Source organism: Chelonoidis abingdonii, chromosome 6 (assembly GCF_003597395.2).
Source record: "Chelonoidis abingdonii isolate Lonesome George chromosome 6, CheloAbing_2.0, whole genome shotgun sequence".
Lineage (NCBI taxonomy): Eukaryota > Metazoa > Chordata > Testudines > Testudinidae > Chelonoidis > Chelonoidis abingdonii.
The window spans coordinates 135,347,126-135,362,332 of NC_133774.1; the positions used below are offsets into that span (position 1 = coordinate 135,347,126).

Here is a 15,207-nt window from a genome sequence, read left to right on the forward strand (position 1 = left end):
AGTATTTGGTCCTGCCATGATGGCAGGGGACTGGACTCGATGACCTCTCGTGGTCCCTTCCACTCCTAGAACCTATGAATCTATGAATCGGGCACTGGCCACTGTCAGAAGACAGGCTGCTGGGCTGCGTGGGCCATTGATCTGACCCAATATAGCCATTCTTATAGTCTTATTACCTATCACTTTACCTATCTAACTGATGCTTGTGTGAGTTCCCAGATACTCAATATGAAGTGAGCTGTGCAAAGGCTAGCTGCCGGAGCTGGCAGAGAACCAACCCAGACATGTTTGGAGCTTTAGGTTCTACACAGGTACCTTCACCTGGCTCTTAGATGCCACTCTTTGTCTGACCTGCCTCTGCAGAGTTGTCAAGGGGGCTGCACAGTACTGGCTACTTGCCTTCCCAGTCCTTAGGCTATTCTGGGAGTGAAGTCAAGGCGAAACCCCAACACACTGAGAGGTGCAGTGGAGGCAAAGACACGCCCCATTCCTTCTGTAGCTACCTCAGTAAGAGACACTCCATCATCCCTAGTGCAGTCACTCTGGATTCCATGTGTTCCCCAGTGATTGATGGGGCTTGTCATTCCTAGCCTTAGGTGGTCAGGTAGTCCCAAGCTGTCCCTGGTATATTATGATGAGGTTTATGTTTCTACACCTGCAGTCAATCTGAGCTGCTGGTGCAGGGGAAGCAGTCACTGTCTCCATCAAAAACCCAGGGGAGAGCTATGAGGGGGGCACTCACCCTCAATACACCCAGCAGGAAAGAGAGCAAGTCACCAGCACCGCAGAAAACAAACAAGTTAAGGTGAACAATTGTGGGCACGTTAAGATAGGGAAGTCAGACGAGCAGATGCAAACATCACCCTGGAGTTGTAGGCTGTTTGTAAACCTGGGCCCATGTTAGCAAATGCAGGAGAATATTGAACCTCTCTGACACTGGATGGGTCCTTACATGAAGTGTTCGCGTAGATCTCCATGTGGTTGCGAAAGGGGCAGGCAATACTAGAAGAGTTTGAAATGCAGTATTAACTGAGCAAGAGGGAACATCATCTCTGCAAAGTGCAGGGAGGCTGCTGCTCATAGGGATCGTTATTGATACACAGTCGCTCAGCCAAAGGAGTTGCAGCCAAAGGCTCCTCATTCAGTGCAGCAAAGCAATGGGAGCCTCACCTTGTTTGAAAATCTGAAAACATCTCAAGCTATAAATCTCATCTGTTTGCAGTTCTTTTCAGTGGCTGAGGTGGAGCATGGAGGGTGGCAGTATTGATGAGATTAAATTAGCAAAACAGGAGGAGTTCATGAAACATCTAGAGCTGTGCCAATGTAGCCTGCTTCTAATACATATATCATCAAAAATAAGTAGCTGCTAGGCAACCTGCATGTAGCACGGGTCAATTCATACGGGGCGATTTAATGACCTACAAAAAAGATTGTCAACAGGGTCATCTCTTAAAGTCATTTCAAAGGGTCAGTTACTTAGTTGTTGAAAACGATAGCTATGCCAATTATGTTTTGTCTGGCTTTGTTATTGAACATTTGGAAATCTCCCAACTTCCCATCCACTCATATCAGTCACATCCCTTTTCATGACAATGGTGACATAAAGTGAAGTGATGGTATTGGGTGGGATATGTCACAACTCAGAGCATGATGCGTCAATCCGATGAATGTAAAATACATTGTTTTCTGTAACAGGAACTTTTAAAAAAAACCTGCTTTAACACAGCCAGTGCTGTTAGCTAGGTATCAAATAAATTAGCAGAAAACCCAACCCTGTAAATCTGAATGCCATAAACAGTGATCTGTTTTTGGAAACGTAAAAATCCCTACAACATGGCATGCATTATTGATGCCGGCTTGTGTTCCTGGTGTTCAGAGTTAGGGCAGAGATTCCCATTGGAGCTTCCAACACTCAGTGCCTCAACACTTCTAACGATGCTCCAAATTAGGCTAGAGCTAGTATGGAAACCTGGTGGCTCTCCAAGGTATATGCTAATATAGTAGGCAGGAGTGAGGATATGGAAGAGTTAGCAATGGTCGGCTGAAATCATTCCTGAAAAGTCCAGTCTCAGGAATGATCTTCTACCTTTCTCTCTTGTGTGACATGTAGCTTCCTTCTAATTGCAGCTCTTAGATAATAGCGTTAATTTCAAGAGGTTGTGTAGAGTTCATCCAAGGTCAGGTAATTTTACGATGTTTCTTTCCAAGTTTTATTCATGTTTTCCAATTTAGGTTCTGTTTTTTTGCTGAAAAATCCTTCCACAACAAGATATTTTTGGCAGACAATGGAATCGTTTGGTTATGAACTACCTGGCTTTCGGCAGACTGTTAGATTAGCTGGTGTGTGATAATTTATGCTTCTTGTGTGTTTCTGGCTGGCTGGGATATCTTAGTAGCCACACTCCTCCATTGCTGATGAAAAGATTCTCCAGTTCAGTATTCCATCTGCAGCTGGCTTTGCTGACACACCTGCTTTTGGCTTTATGTTGTGATGCAAAAAAAGTCTCTTTGTGCTTAGCAGAAGGACAGTGTTTTTGTGGTGGTGGTTTCCTCTCATCCAAAGGCATATTTTAAAAAAACCTCGTTTTGCTGAGTTTGTGATCGTGAAAGTTTCCAGGATGCCAACAGTGGAAAGACTGAAGTCCTTTTTCTGGCCACAGAGAGGTACAAATCTCTGCCTGTCTTCAAACCACAGTGCCAATGGTGGCAATGTGATGTGGACACACAGAATGCGGTTTTGAAAAATGCTTAAGGGTACTGGGTGCTCAACTCTTTTTGCAGTCTTGATAAATCTCACCCCCAGTCTACTGGAAGCTTGACTAACACCAACAAACGTATGTCACATAGACCAGCAGTTCTCAAACTGTGGGTCGAGACCCCAAGGTGGGTTGTGACCCCATGTCACCAGGGCTGGCTTAGACTTGCTGGAGCACAGGGCCGAAGCCCAAGCCCCCACCACCTGAGGATGAAGCCTGAGGGTTTCAGCCGTGAGTGTTGAGACTCAGGTTACAAGCTCCCTACCTGGGGCTGAAGCCCTTGGGCTTCAGCTTTGTTGCTGCCCCACCCCCACGGCCAGTGCAGTGGGGCTCAGGTGGGCTCAGACTTTGGTCCCCCCTCGTGGAGTCATGTAGTAATTTCATTGTCAGAAGGGGGACACGGGGAACTTTGAGAACCCCTGATATAGACCTTTTAGCAGCCACCAGTTGGTATTAATTTTGTTACCAACCTGCACTGCATTTATAGAAAAGAACCCAATGCTGGCCTGGTGAGGAAGTATGAACTGGTATACACACCAATATCTGTAGATACCGGCATATCTTTAAAATGTTTTCACCTTTTATATTAAACAAGAGGCCATGTGTCAAATACACCATTCAGAATTGGATCTGTGTTTTTAAAAAAATGTATTGTAGCAAAATAGCTTCTTAACCTGCCTTGATAAAGAACAAGACATGGATGCAGAATCCCTGCAAAGAGGTCCATTATGATATTTCTTTCTGAACAGTTCACCTATTAATATGTTCAGCATGAGATTCAGTATTTTAATAACCAGCCTGGAATATGCCTGCTCTCCAATGTTTTATTTTTAAGCACTACTTGCATTGTGTTTGTGTTGACTTAGTTGGGGAAAATGGGTTCTGAGCTTAGCCTCCGTTGCCTTTCCTAATCACAGTTACAGGGCAAAACATCCTAAGCATCTGATAAGAGAAATAGTGTTACCGTATGTTGATTTACAGCAACATCAAGAACTACGGAAGGAATAAACCTGACTCCATACACACAAGGTAACGCTTGCCAGAGAACGATGCAGTGATATGCAATAGCTACCGTATTGTTAATCATCTAATCTCCCCCCATGCAATGGCACAATACCTCAAACACACGATTTTGATATTAAGCTCCTCACTGAGTTGTGAATATTCCAATGTATATGGACAGACACTTTGGTCTGTGTTTGAGTGTCCTTCTGAAAGAGTTTGGAGAAGCAAGGGGTGATGACCAGTGGTTGCCTCCCTTTGCTCAACAGCGACCTCTGTGGCTAATTTAAGGAATAGCAGTGACAGACTCCAAAGGGTCTCCCTGTTCTATTGTCTTTATCTGGAAAGATGATGTCTGTGCTACAGGTTTCTGAGGGTGAAAGAACCAGAAAGTGGAGAAAAGAGGGGATGTGTGACATGTGGATGGAACAACTTGAGGACAACGCAGATTGGGGAGGGGCTAAGAGCTGAATGATACTGTACGTTCCCGCTTTGGAAGCACTCACGTACAAAGACCTTGATGTTTTTGAGCATTGCCAAAACTGGTCATGGATTAACTTTTGCTACTGCTGTGTGCAAAAACAGTGTTTAATGGGGAAAAATTATGATTCCACACCTAGGACAACATCCTGAATTTGTCCCTAGTGTATACTTGCCATTATCATGGCAAAATGCCTGGAAACTGCCTTTCATTTCCACAAATATGTCTTAAGAAGTGCACATCAAAAGTTTGTGCTTTAGGCACATCCTCAGCAACAAGGAGATTGTCATCTAGTGTAAATCAGTGTTGCTGCAATATAACATTTAAATCAGATGAGTATCTGGCTCATCATACCTGGCCATTGTTGAGAATATTTTTGCACAGCTCTGATGGAAATTTATAGGGAGTATCTTGCTCTACACTGTATGTATTTTGGTGCCTTTTTTTCTCCCTTACTGGCTTGTTCTCTAAATTTAAAAAATAATAGAATAAGGGTGATTTTCACTTGTATTGATAGTTCAGACTTCTTTGTAGATCGACTTGTTTTATCTATTAGGTCAGCACCAGTGGTGTTTGACTCTATGCATTATTTTTCTTGGTTGAATAGCTGAATGACATATTGGCTATTAAAATACTTAGAAATCAGGATGTAAATTTTCACACCTAAAAGGCAAAGTTCTCCATTGTGATATAAAATTGGATATGTATAAGCTGTGTGTGCATATCATCACAGTCTAGGTCAGAGATGGGCAAACTATGGCCTGTGGGACACTCCTGTCAGGCCCCTGAGCTCCTGGCCCGGGAGGCTTGTCCCCCCAGCCCCTCCCCCCGCAGCCTCAGCTCACTGTGCCGTGGGTGCAATGCTCTGGGTGGTGGGGCTGTGAGCTCCTGGGGCAGCCTGACCTGGTGCTTTGTGCTGCATTGTGTGTGGCTGGCTCCAGCCAAGTGGCATAGTTGTAGCACTGTCAGCTACTGGTGCTCCAAGCAGCGTGGTAAGGGGACAGGGAGCGGGGAGCGGAGGGGGAGGTTGGATAGAGGGCAAGAGAGTTTGGGGTGATGGTCAGGGGGAGGGGGTGTGAATAGGGTCAGGGCAGTCAGAGGGCAGGCAACAGGGGTTGAATGAGGGCAGGAGTCCTAGAGGAGGCAGCCAGGATGGACGGGGATTGGATGGGATGGCGGGGAGGAGTCAGGGGCCGGGGTTCTAGGGGCAGTCAGGGAGAAGCGTGGTTGGATGGGGCAGAGACCCCAAGGGGGTGGTCAGGAATGAGAGGAGGGGTTGGATGGGGTGGTGGTGGGGGGAAGTCAGGGGCAGGGGGTCTGGGGACAGTCAGAGGACAGGGAGAAGCGGTGGTTGGAGGGGCCAGGGATCCTGGGGGAGCAGTCAGGAAGGAGAGGAGGGGTTGGATGGGGCAGCACAGGGCAGTCAGGGGTGGTGGTTCCAGGGTAGGGGGATCAGAGAGCAGGGGGGTAGGGAACCCAGGGGGCTGTCAGGGAACAGGGAGGTTTGGATGGGCCAAAAGATGGGGGGAGACCATCAGGGAGCCAGAAGCAGGGGGTAAAGATAGGGGGTGGGGGCCGGGCCATGCCCCTACTCCCCTAACCAGCCCTCCATACAGTTTCCAAAACCTGATGCAACCCTCAGATCAAAAAGTTTGCCCGCCCCTGGTCTAGGTAGTAAAAATAATCATTTTGATTTCTTAGCTAGAGAATCTCACTGTGTCCAGATACTTATGTAGTCAATAATAATCGTCATATAATAAAAAGAATTCATGTTAAAAGTGGTAGATATATTTTTTGTAACCAATGGGTAGTAGATTTCCTCTGCCTAACCCTGAGCACATCTAAAGACCAGATGATAATTTAAATGAGCAAGCATGCAAATCCAGAGACCCACATTACTGTTGTATAGGACTTTAACATACATCTTAAACAGGGGTGAAAGTAACTTACAGGATTTACCAGTACTGCTGGAGTCCTGAGGGGGGTGTGGCCTCATCTGGGAGAGGCGTGGCCTCTCAAGATTTAAAGGCCCTGGGACACCAGCTGTGCCTGGGAGACCAAGGACCTTTAAATCAACCAGGGGCTCCCAGCTGAAGAGGTGGCTGGAAGCCCCCCGGGCTCAGGGGCAAATTAAAGGGTCCGGGGCTCCGGTCGTGGGGGGAACCCCGAGCTTTGCGGGGCTGTGGCAGGGATTTAAAGGGCCCAGAGCTCCCGCCATTGAGGGGAGCCCCAAGCCCTTTAAATCCTGGACCCAGACCAGCCCCCAGAGCTGTGGCTGGGATTCAAAGGGCTCTGGGCTGCCCGCAGCACTTTCAATCCCCGTTGTGGAAGCAGTGCGGTCCAGCACGGCGTACTGGCTCTTGCCAGTACGCCAGACCGGACCGGACCGGCTTACTTTCACCTCTGATCTTAAACATCTTTTGCATATTCACACATGATGAGCTCAGGTGCAGTGCATCTGGCCATGCCTGTCAGTGAGATGTGTTTTACACAGAGAAATGGTCTGGGAAAATTAAACACATATGAGATGTATATCAGAGATTCTATGTACTTACAACACAGCATAGATAAATCTAGCAAATTTCAGTATCTATAGACATTTTATTATTTAATCATAAATATTGTGTTTATCCTACTATTAAGGTTTAAGCATATGTCCATAGAAGCAAGGAGATGAGGATATGTACCTCTGCTCCTAGGCACCTTTGTGAAATCATTTATCCTTGTTCAAAGCAGGTATGAAAGGCTATCCAACCAATGGCAGTTATTCACACATAATTGATATGTGTAAATGACTACAAAGACTGCAAGGCAAAAGAGTGTCAGGCTCAAGGCTTCTGAATCCCACTGGCTTCAGCCAAATTGTGCCTAGCCATTAGCATGCACATGAGCTTCTACCAGGGGACTCTGCAGCACAGGACAATGCCATACCACGTACACTCCATCCACATGTTCAGTCCATATCTGTGGAATTATGTTATTTCAGTAACACTTAATGCCCTTTATTGGGTGAGCTCTGCAGTTGAAGAATAAAGCTTTCCAAACACAAAAGTTTACTGTAACTTGCATTTCTTCACACACACACTAAAAATACCTGTTACACATGTAATAGATGCAAGAGAAATAATGGAGATGAGTCAGCTCCAGCTTGTGTTAACTGCTGCAGACAGTGACTATAATAGTAGGTTATGGTTTCCATCATTAGATCTAGGAAAGTTAACAGAACAGCTGATGTTTCAAGAAGACAGACAAAAATTTGGTTTATGTGCTCCCTGTCCTCACAGGCGTTGCTTAGCTTTCCATTGCCTGTGCACTGGAGCTATGTGACGTACAGCGTGTAAGAAAAGTAGGGCTTGTTATCCTAGTTTGTAGGTTTAGGGGAGGAAAGGCGATCTTGTGGTTAAGGTACTGATCTGGAACTCAGGAGATATAGGTTCAATTCCAGCTCTGCCATAGCTTTTAAATTTGACCTTGAGGGAATCACTTAATGTGTCCTTGCCTTGATCTCCACCTGCAAAATGAGGATATTTCCTTTTTCCACACCCTCTGTCCGTCATGTCTATTCAGATTATAAATTCCTTAGGGTAGAGACTGCCTCTTACTAATTGGTTTTCCCGTCCGACAATGTCTAGCAAAATGGAATCCCAATCTCAGTTGGTGCCTCTGAACACTACTGTAACACAAATACGTAATAGATTGCGTATCCTATGCCAAAAATCTATTGCATGAATGATGGGACCTGAACAACAACACTAGTTATTGCAGCTAATAGTAGGAAAGCTTATTTTGAGGAGAAATTGTCAGTGGTCTACAGCCAATAGAAGATGAGTCCCCAGGAGACACTTTCAGCTTTTAAAATGAGTAGCTTTCCAAGAAGACTGCTTGAAAATAACTAGTAAATAACTACGTTCCCTGCTAGGTGTGTGCCAGGACCTAACTTCATGTGCAGCAAGGCCTTGATCCTATAACATTAAAGTCAACGATGATGAAGCCTCCAGAGAGTACTGTTACAAACAAGCTCTCTCAGTGCTTCATTAATAAACTGATCAGAGTAGCCAAAGTGTGCCTGTCCCTAAATGGGAACTGCAAAACAAGGATTGCAGATATGCCTTCCTTGCAACATCGACCTAATGTAGGTTTGCCCTGGGAGAAGTCTAAAGTGTTTGAATCGTTCTCCTGTTTTAACATCATATGAATGAGCCCAAGACAGAGAGAAATGTGGCTATCAACCTGTGCAGCCACACTCTCTTAGTATTGCCCCATAAAACACACCATCAGAAGGAATGAACATTTGTCAGTTCCTTGCCTGCATCGTGTTTTTGCAAAGTCTAAATATTAGTCAGATAGGTTCCTAAAGATAAACCTACTTGGGTAGCTGATATTTTCTTCCAATCTTACCGCAAACGTGATTGGTTACTCCTAAAAAGGATAAGTGTGTCTATCCTACCTAATTCCCGTAAGAAATACAAATAATAAGCTACTATGTCTTGAGCGTAAAGCTGGAGAAACTGCTGCTTTTGTTAGTGGGGAAGGGAAGACCAAAATGGATTCCTTTTCAGTTGATGTGTTTGCAATGTTAGGAAGGTCATCCAGTATCCCATGTGGCTCTCCCCTCTGAGTATTGACCTCGCCTTTTGACTTTTGAGATCTGATAGGATCACAACACTATACCATTGTGCTCACTTTGGCAGCATATGTACTGAAATTGGAACTATACAGAGACGATTAATGTGGCCCCTGAGCAAGGATGACACAGCATCAGGCTGTAGGAGAAATGCCGGATTCGACATTGTCCATAAATACAATACCTTATTCTATGGTAGCTGATACAAGCGCCATTGAGAAAGCAGTGTACTACCTTATTGGTGCAGTCTGCTGAAGTGATTAATCCATGATGTGGGCATAGACTAGAATTAAAAGGAAAACATATTGTGTTTGTTATTATTGGAAAGAGCCCCAGGAAACTGAGTGTCCTGTTTATCCCCAGAGCAGGTGTAGCTGCGTTAGAAACAGTATAAGCTTCCTCAAAATGCCCCACCAAACTGTTTGAGCCATGACCTTGAGGAGACCAAGGTGAAGGGGTAGTCCAGTTTCCATTGCCTGTTAAGATTGCCAACAGCGCTGTCAGCAGTGATCGTTTTCTAGTAACCTACTTTTGGGAAGTGGACTCAGGACAACCAAGTCATTGCACCCAGGCTGCCAAACAGCCATCAGATGGGTAATGGCTTTCACCAGTTATTGACCTGGAATGGATTTGAGTCAGTGACCTAGAGGTAAAAGGCTTTATATTACATTATCAGTCCCTTGGGTTGACTAATGCACCTGAAATAGATTTTAGTATTTATAGCAGAGTATTTCATTGAAGTATGTTGCTAATCCTAAACCAGCAGCCCTAACACTTCATTAGTAAAGCATCAGGAGCTCACCAAAAGGAGACGGAAACAAATAAGAAACATGAGAGCACAGAATGTGGGTGAACCTGAATAGTTATTGTATTAGCCAGAGAACAGCAGCAATTCTTTGGAAATGAAACCACATCTCACTTGACTATTTGACTACCTTGTCCTAGAGGCCCTGGTTGAAGTTCTGACATCATTGTCAGCACTTTCCTTATTTCAGGCTCAGTGAGTTTCCTGCTGTGGAAAAAAAACTGTCTAAAAAAAGAAACTGCTAGAGCTTAAAAGCACTCTGTTAGCAAAATCCAGCCATGGAGGCCTCAGTTGATGAGTCATTTCACACAAATAAGTGCCACGCTAATCAATGAGAAATAGGATAAGGGGCATTTGCAGACAGGAAAAAGCGTATACAAAACTATTGTGAAGATAAGAGGGTGGAGAGCTGGTGTGGGGGGGAAGTAGTTGTTCATTGTTACGTGTTCTTTTGAGGACAAAGAACAGAGTTCTAACGACTCAGAGGCCTGCAGCCTTGTTTGTGGTAACACCTTATTTAACGAGGAGGCAGAGCATCACATTCTATCACATATTGACAACATACTGTACAGATTGTTTTATTGACATCAGCAAAATCCAGTCACAAGCCAAATTGGCTTTCTTCTTTGTGATGTGAATCCTGCCATTAAGCATTTATTGGCAATTTATTGATATTCTATTCAAATTAAATTCTCGGTTAATTAGTCACCAGTGGATTTGCTTTCCCAAGTTGCAGCAATATGTCTCAGAAGCTTTTCAAGCTTCTTCCATTGGCATTCATCCAAGATGTTTCCTAAGAACAAGCACTGAAGCTGGTATTTAGAGCATATGGTGGTGATGTGTTTGTATGTTCATTAAATCAAGAAACCAATGAAAGAAAAAGTGTAAGGGCTTTCTATCCTTTTAAATGAAATTGTCAACCTAGATATCCATTGCCTTTTCTGAGATCCAGCTTGAAATGACTTGTAAGCAGTGCTCTGTTATGATGACAAATTAATTCACATCAGACTTTGATCACTGCCTGAAAAGTTTTCAGACATCAATTTCTAGCAGTTGCATTTAGAAATGAGAAGTCAGTTTGCAGTCTTAGTTTCAAAACAACAAAAGCAGAAGTGTCTGCATGTAACTGGTATGCAAATCTCTTAAAAATGCAAGGAATTTAGTGGAAGCTTTTCATATGTAAGATAAAGAATTTTCGGCAGGGCTGTCTGTCCTACATCTGACTCAGTGTACACAAAGCCCTTCCTGTGGCCATTGCTCGTGTGTATCAATGTGAGCACACAGAGTACAGCTGTCTGTCTGTCTGTCTTTTTCTGTCTGTCTTGCTTTCATGTAACACGTCAAAAGCAATTGAAAGGATTCTGCTTAAAATAGAATGGAATTATATTAGTGAGCCTAATAGTGAAGGTGTATTTGGAAATATAGTTCACTATATCTAATGTTTACCACTTGACTACTCATGCCCCAAGCTCAAAATGCATAATAATGTATATTAAAACATAGCAGATGGAAGAGCTGGAATCTCAGATATAACCATACCTAATGCAGGGTATGACAGAACATCTGCTCTTTAATTAATCTTACGTAAAGACTGAAGCGCTGCATTAAGATGCAGAGTGTTTGACGATTGTTTTTAGTAGTTAACATGCTCCTGGCCTTCCTCATGTAATTGTTTCTGCTTTGTACCTCTCATAAAGCTCTGATAAACAACAACCATCCAGAAATAAAAAACATGGGAAAGGGAGAGAATATTATGGCTGAAGAATGCAAACCCAAAATATTTCCAAGGTAGCACTGATATAGTATTTAATTATGAGGTTGTGGATAGGAAGGATGAGAAGAATCAAAGCGTCTAGTTTTGTGAATAAGTCCCAGAGGCAGCTGAAATTCATTACCAAGATTTTCAAAAGGGCTTGGGATTTTGGGATCTCCAATTTTTGGGTGCCCAGTTTGAGTCTTCATTGGGGCCCTGATTTTCAGGAAGTGCTGAGACCCTCCTCCCCTTCTGAAATCAGAGCCTCATTTCTGAAAGTTTTTGCCATTTACTTTTCTCCTGGTAGAGTGTTGGGTGGATACAAATGCCCCAGGGGACAAACATGCCTGGAACTTGTACATTTATTCTGATGGAATAATTTAGTTATAAAAATATATTCCAAATATGATCTACTTTAGGTTAACAGGAAAATAACTTCTCCACTATCACAGTTTGTTTATACACTCTGTGTGTGTCACAATTCTGGGCCTGGGTCTAGGGGCAGGCTTGAGTTAGGGGCATCCAGGAAGTGAGCACAGCTGGCTACGTGTGGAGGAATGGCTGGAGCCATCACCCTGTACTTTCCTGCTCAGTCTGAGGCAGCACCAGCCTCGTTTACGAGGAAGCGAGCTGTGCCTGGTCTTTGTGTAGAAATGGGGAAGGGGCCTAGGCACAATGGAAGAAGAGGGGAATTCTGATTAGGTTCTTTGGCGCTACAGCAAAAAGGAAGTCTGCTCATCAGGGGCCTGTTCCTAAGTTCATTGCGATCAATGGGCAGACTCCCATCGGCTTCAATGAGTTTTTATTCCGACTTCAGAAGAAGAGGAGGTTCTTTGCATTTGCTGTCATGACCACCCCAACTTTGAGCATGTTGGTAGGCCTGACCACAATTTTGCCCTGAACTCCCAGCTACTCCTGTAGAGTTGTGGTAGCTTATTAATGAGCAAGATTAATAGTTTCTGTTCTGAACAAAGGGTTTGTGTACGTAAAGAAGGGAACAAAACTTCCTATTACAGCTATCTGCTGCCCTGTGTTCCCGATGTCTTTTTTTCTTATCCAGCATGCTGTGCCTCACAAGAGAACAAAAAGACTGCTTAAGGAGTTTACAGGAAACATGGCATCTCTGCTCTTCCTGGAGGACTTTCTTAATAGCACAGAGATGGTCCCATTCAAAACTCTGGACCTCAACACTCATACATTCTGGGTTAAGAACAGTTTCAGTCCATTTCTAGTGGTACCACCTGTGTGAATTCTATAATTTAGAAGAAAATGGAGGAAAAAATGTGAAAGAATGGAAGAAAAAAGTCAGGAGACAGAGAAGGATGTTAAATGGCATTTTATATTTGAAATTTTTTTTTACTTTTTATTTTACTATTTTTTTAAAAAACCAGGAAGTGTACGGAATCATGTGTGCAGGCACTCGAGAAACAGAGCAGGCAACGTAAGGCATTCTGAAAACTTGTTCAGTTGGAACAAATGGCTGGAGTGTTGAATAAAAATGATAGGGTGTGCTTTAAGCTGAATAAAAATAAGTTATCTGCAGAAAATGTGGAGCTGGCCTGTGTGCTGTATCTGTAAAGAATCATTTTTATTTGTCTATCTGGAAGGAAGATAGATAAATTGAAAGAAAAATGCCATCTCTGTAATGTTCACTCTGGTAAAAGGTTTGCAAACAATACAAAAGTAGCTGCTTTTCTGAAACGATGGCTTAACTTAAAGTATGTTATTTAAAAAGCCAACCTTGCCACTATGGGAATGATCAGGAATTACTTTTCCTGTGTACACTTTATAATTAGCTATTTCTGTTCCATCACAACATTACATGAAGCCAATTCCTGTTTTCCCCTGAATAGCTTTATTTTTCAAAGTTGAGCATGTGCAGTAGATGTCACAGTGTTTGCCTTGACCGGGGCCAGGAGAAGAACCTAGGGTTTACCAGCATATGAATTATTTTGGACTGTTTTTCACTCCTTTAATTCATATCCTTGGAGAGATGGCAACAGGGTGTAGGTCGCCTGTTGAAGTAATTTGAAAGGTTTCCAGAAAAGGGCTTTAGTCCCTCCCTTCTTATAGTCCTGGCACATAGAACCACTGAAGAAAACGAAAGACATTTGTGAGTAGCCATCTGGGAGATAAACTAACGATGTCAACCCCCAAAAAAGAGAGCGAATCCCTCCCAACCATCCTCATTTAAAATGGGTTTGTGCTTATTTAAACAGAACTTGCCCAGGCTCAGAATGTCCTATAATCTAAACCAAATGCTTGTTGCTGTTCTGTGATGCTCCTTTGTTCAACAGCAACGCCTGCTCTGCAGGTGGTTTGTGGAAAGTGCAGTGATTGTCCAGCTTTCTCTTTCTGCTAGGAACAAACATAGTTGTCCTCAAGATCATGGAGTGTAATTGCTCCACAAAACAAGAGGGGAAAATACTGGTATTCAGGGCCTCGTTTGTCAGCCTTCTTCTTGAGTCACCCTGGACCTCTAATGAAAATCGAAGGAGGAGTTTTAAACTTTCTCTGATCCTGAAATATGTCAAGGAACATGAATAACTGAGGGATACACTACTTTTGCTTCCTTCCTTTCTCTCTTTTTTTTCCCCTTTTTTTTGTTCAGAAAATTGTATAGCTTTAACCTTGATTGCCTAATAATGTGTGACCTTGACTTTGTGTGGGTTGGAAGGATTTCAGACTTGGTTTTATCAGGATTAGCTTTTCATCTGCACAGAAGTACCCAAGCAAGTAACTCATCTCATCTCCTTTCACCTTAGATACCCAGCTTTCTCCTTTAATTTATAAAACAACAAGGAGAAAATAAACTACATTAGTGTGGTAGGTACAGCAATATGACTTTCACCACAGGGCAGGAGTGAGGAAGCCATAATCCAGTGCTGGGCTCAGGATCAATGCCTTCAGGTTACATGCAACAGCATTATTAAAGTATTCAGAGCTCTCCATTTCCAAAACCATGCAATTCTTTTCATATGCTTTCCATACAAGTATCATTACGTCCCATGCATGGAGAACAACAGAGGAAGAGAAGGGTCATGGAAACCCACATGCATGGGATTTGTACCTTTTTATGTTTTCCCTTCTTGCAACACAAATTGACTTTGCAAGATTGGTTCAGAAAATGAATACCCAGGACATTGCACTGTGTTGTTTTGCTGTGAAATTACTTTTCTGGATGAAAATATTGAATTCCTTTGAAGGCAAATAGTATAATATCTCTGGAAATGAAATGAAAATCCTGTGGAAGTCACAAAGGAAAGAAGACTGAAGGATATGAAAGCTTTATATCTCTAAATGTTAGTCAGGCTCAGCCGCCTCTGCATTTCTTTTTTGTGTGACAGCAATCATAACTTTTCTTTCTGACGTTGATACAGAAAATGCAGGGATCTCCTAGATGCTTATATTACAGATTTATGTTCTTATCTACAATGAACAGTCAATATCATTATCTTAATTTTCTGCAGGGTTTGCATACGCTCTGAGCTAATGTAGTTCAGTTGTTTACCAAGTCTCATCTGCTTTGAATGTCCCTTGTCTTATGGTGAAATTATTGACTTTCATAGAGGTCCCTGTCCTATCTAAGAGTGGTGGATTTGCAGGATACTCTCAAATGAGCCAAGTCCTGAAGCCCATACTCAGTATTTCCTCATTCTTTACACATGTTGAGTAATACCTAACTCCCCACTTCCTAACTCCTCTATTTGATTTCAGTGAGACTGCATGAGGAAGAAGATGCTACTCAACGTGAGCAAGGGTGGCAGAATTTCTGAACCTCAGTTA

General features: G+C 43.2%; 1 non-coding gene across 1 annotated transcript; it reads left to right on the top strand.

The window, feature by feature from the left end:
- Positions 1-8,914: 8,914 nt before the first annotated feature.
- LOC116816551 (U6 spliceosomal RNA) lies at positions 8,915-9,023 on the top strand. The gene has a single exon (XR_004371748.1). It is a non-coding gene; the product is annotated as a U6 spliceosomal RNA (small nuclear RNA).
- Positions 9,024-15,207: the final 6,184 nt, after the last annotated feature.